Genomic DNA, 4,643 nt, shown 5'->3' with positions numbered 1-4,643 from the left:
TTTTTGCCCTCCATTTGCTTGGTAAATCTTCTTCCAACCCTTTATTTTGAGTCTATGTGTGTCCTTGCACATGAGATGGGTCTCCTGAATACAGCACACCGATGGTTCTTGGCTTTTTATCCAATTTGCCAGTCTGTGCCTTTTGATTGGGGCATTTAGTCTGTTTACATTTAATGTTTATATTATGTGTGAATTTGATTCTGCCATTTTATTGCTGGTTAGTTGTTTTGCCCTTTGGTTGGTATAATTTCTTCATTGCATCATTGGTCTTAAAAATATGGAATGCTTCACAAATTTGCATGTCATCCTTGCACAGGGGCAATGCTAATCTTCTCTGTATCATTCTAATTTTAGTATACGTGCTGCCAAAGCAAACACAAATATTCTAATGTTTTTCAGAGACATGTTCAGTGGCTCTTACTTGCAATTCCAGCTAATTCGGAGGCTGAGAAAGGAGGATTGATTGAGGCCAGGAGTTCAAGACCAGCCTGGGTAACATAGCAAGACCCCATATCTAAAAAAGATTAAACTCTTATCCAAGCATGATGGTACATACCTGTAATCCCAGCTACTGGAGAAGTTGAGGCAGGAGAATTCCTCGAACCCAGGTGATATAGCAGGGAATGAATAAGCCATAATCACACCATTATACTCTAGGCTGAGAGACAGAGGGAGAACTTGACTCTAAAAAAGAAAAAATCAATTTAACAACAGGCATCTGATTGTATGCTCTGTACAATAATTAATCCTCTTTGGTTTATTCCTGTTCAGCAAAGGCATTAACATACTTATCATATATTCAGTTATTTAACAGTTTTATACCAGGTAAATATTGCTAATACACTTTAGAATAAAGAAAGTAGTTTAATGTTTTCTAGATCAACTTCTGACAATATAAGACAGGCAACTGTAAAGAAAAGAATATCTTTCTCTAGTGCTGATCATTTACAGTCTTTTTTTTTTTTTTTTTTTTGAGAAGTAGTCTTGCTCTGTCACCAGGCTGGAGCACAATGGTGCAATCTCGGCTCACTGCACCTCCGTTTCCTGGGTTTAAGTGATTCTCCTGCCTCAGCCTCCTTAGTAGTGTCTCTGCAGGCATGCACCACTAAGCCCAACTAATTTTTGTATTTTTTAGTAGAGACAGGGTTTCACCATGTTGGTCAGGATGGTCTGTATCTTTTGACCTCTTGATCCACTGGCCTCGGCCTCCCAAAGTGCTGGGATTACAGGTGTGGGCCACTGAGCTTAGCCTATTTTACAGTCTTAATGCCTATGACTGTAACTATTTATAACTATTGCATCTCTACAACCCACAATATTTTTATCTATATTTCTAAACACTTTTCTCTTGTTTATCAAATAGCAGTTTTTAAGTGACAAGATGATCCTTATTTCTCTCACCAAATCAATGTCAGTAGATTATCATATCTACCTCTGCTACTTTTCTTTAAAGTTTTTCCTAAAAATAGATTACTATCAGACTCGAGAAGGCACCTAACAGTCACTAAAACAAAAGATGTCACACATCTCCTACAGCTAATTTATTTGAAGTTCTCATTCTGTTCCTTCCAGGGTTTCTCTAAGCTTAAAAATGGTAATGGCTCCTAGATTATTAGCTGCAAGGAATTTACCTCATCCTGCTGGGTTTTTTCTACTCCTGCCCACATCTCTCTTAATGAATAGTCTCTCCATTGACTCCATAACAAATTGTTAGTCCCTCAATAAATTTATCATTAGTAAATCTCTTCTATTCAGTGATGCAGAATCTGAGAATTACTCATAGTGGTAATTTATAGATATAATCAACTATAATCATTAAAAAGACTTTGGCATCTGGTTTTCTCTATATCTCTAAATGTTTCTTGTTTATTTTTTTTCTTACTTTTAGAGCTACTACATATAGGCATGATAAATTAATCTGAAAGAAAAAAACATTGTAATAGTGTTAGTAATAACATTGAGTAAAGCCAATCAGCAATAAAAAGGCACAAACTACTGGCACACAAAGTTGAGTTTCACAGACATAATGCTGTGTGAGCGATGAAACACAAAATAAGCACAAACTATATTAAGCCATTTATGTGAAGCCATACCATGACCAAACTAATTTATAGTGAGAGAAACCAGAACAGACAATACTTGGAGAGGCAGGTTGACATAAAAGAGAAATGAGGAAATTTTCTGGGCTGGTCCGCTGTTGTATGTTTTCATAGAAATGTTTGCATTTGTCAAAATTAATTAAACTTATACAATGTATGTACATCACACCTAAATAAAGAGATAATCTATAAAAATTCTGTGAGTAACATGAGTGTTGAGTGCTTTGTTGTTGACAGCCTCTGATTCAGGAAATTAGGCCCCTGGAATTGGGGGTGCTGAGGAAGAGCCCTGTCTGTACCAGTTCCGCATTAGCTGCCATGGACATGTGTTCATCATGTATTTCTGTTTGGCCAAGATTGTTTCCATTTATGTGTGTTTTCCCATTGGATTAGTTAATTTCACCTCCCATCACTCTCAAAAGTGTCCCAGTTTGAAAGATAAATAATATGGTCATATTAGAATTAGCCACAAGAGAAAGCAAAACCCCAGCTGGACTGACAGAATGAGTTTGTTTGACAGGCTTCTCAGCAAACTTAGTGAAATTTACATAAGCATCTTGTTCCCATTTATGAACTCCGAATCTGTAGTGCTCAATATCAGAAAACACCTCTTGAGACATTCTTTCTTACTCTTTTCCCCAGTCAACCCTCTATTTGCATCTTTTAATCCATACTTTCAAATCTTTATTCAATTGAAAAGAAAAGTCCCTGAAAATCTGAACTTGACAATCAAATAATTACAGAAGGCTAATTCCCAAGTTGTTTAAACTCAATCAATGTAAAACACCATTCAACATCTTCCTTCAGAAACCAGCTTCTCCCATAATGTCTAATATTGTACCTAGTTGACAGCATATTAAAGTAGCTTAAAAAAGGACCCAAAACGTAATACAAGTAGACCTATATTTATTTCTTGTTTCTTTGGGGAGAAGATGAGAAAAGTACCATTACTCTCCATGATTTAACCCAGGCTGAGAGCAGCTTCATTATCTTCAATATATAATTTCCAATGTTGGGCATTATCCTCCCAGGTAGTCAAAGAGGAGAAACAAGCATGAAGTAAAATAAATACGGGGAGAGAGGGATCATGGATATAACAGAGTAGGTATTCACAGGACGCACATTATTCCTTACTTTGTATTACTTGGAACACAGTCACATGACCAGATCCAACTGCAAGGAAATGTGAATAATGTAATGCACACATATGTCGGGAGAAGGGAAGAACAGGGATTTTGATAGACAGAAAGCAATCTCTGCCACATTTGCTGATAATCTCCATATGGGTCTTTTTAATTCTCCTTTTTCCTATGGTACATTATTTATATTACAGATAGAGAAGAGTTATAGTAAAATACATCACATTATGTACTTTGCTGATACAATTTCTTTAGTTTGCTATTAGATTTATGATATAATCCAAATTCTTTTTTTTTTTTTTTGCCCAGGCTGTAATGCAATCTAAAAATAGGTATTAAAAACCTCTTCTATGCTGATAATTGTACTCATCAGTGGAGATAGGAAGGGATAAGGGAAGAAAATAACAAACAGCCAACCAATATTTCATTTAAGTCTGTAAAATGCTATGCAAATACTGAAGAAGGATTTACTTCCAATTATGTGGCCACTTTCAAAATAAGTGTAATGTGATACTGAAAAAAATGTATGTTCTGTGGACCCGGGGTGAGGAATTCTATAGATATTCACTAAATTTACTTGTTGCAGGTCTGAAATCAAATCATAAATGTCCCTGTTAATTTTCAATCTTGCTGATCCATCAAATATTAACAATGTGGTGTCAAAGTCTCCCGCTATGGCTGTGTGGGAGCCTCTGATGGAGAAGGAGTGCGTTCCATTAACAGAAGTAGGCTTCAGATAGAATCCAAATTCTGATGGACGGATTCTAAGGTTCTGTATATAATATCTCCTGACTCAAATGACACAGTCTTGAACTTGCCTAACGTGTTCCTGGCATGAGGTCTCTGTATTAACTGCTACTTTATCTAATTTTCCCCATACATTAATTATTATTGTTATAATTATGTTGAACAATGTAAAACCAAAAATTCTGCCACAGTGGTTTTTGCAAAAGAGATTTATTTTTCTTGCACAACAAAAATTTAAGGGTAGAGTGTCTAGAAATTTTCTGGAGGCTCAACCATCATAGAAATGAATCAGGGCCGGGCGCGGTGGCTCAAGCCTGTAATCCCAGCATTTTGGGAGGCCGAGGTGGGTGGATCATGAGGTCAAGAGATCGAGGCCATCCTGGTCAACATAGTGAAACCCCGTCTCTACTAAAAAAAAAATACAAAAAAAAATTAGCTGGGCGTGGTGGCACGTGCCTGTAGTCCCAGCTGCTCGGGAGGCTGAGGCAGGAGAATTGCCTGAACCCAGGAGGCAGAGGTTGCAGTGAGCCGAGATCGCGCCATTGCACTCTAGCCTGGGTAACAAGAGCGAAACTCCGTCACAAAAAAAAAAAAAAAAAAAAAAAAAAGAATCAGGATCTTTCTAACCTTCTGCACAACCCTGTTTTGTGTAGGTCTT

At 37.0% G+C, this 4,643-nt stretch overlaps 1 non-coding gene across 1 annotated transcript; it reads right to left on the bottom strand.

Annotated features, from left to right (window-relative positions):
- Window positions 1–271: 271 nt before the first annotated feature.
- On the bottom strand, window positions 272–378 carry LOC118152484 (U6 spliceosomal RNA). The gene has a single exon (XR_004741245.1). It is a non-coding gene; the product is annotated as a U6 spliceosomal RNA (small nuclear RNA).
- Window positions 379–4,643: the final 4,265 nt, after the last annotated feature.

The sequence above is a fragment of the Callithrix jacchus genome, chromosome 3 (genome assembly GCF_049354715.1).
Source record: "Callithrix jacchus isolate 240 chromosome 3, calJac240_pri, whole genome shotgun sequence".
Taxonomy (NCBI): Eukaryota; Metazoa; Chordata; class Mammalia; order Primates; family Cebidae; genus Callithrix; species Callithrix jacchus.
Note: the sequence above shows the minus strand (reverse complement) of the source record. Positions and strands in the feature narration are given on the sequence as shown.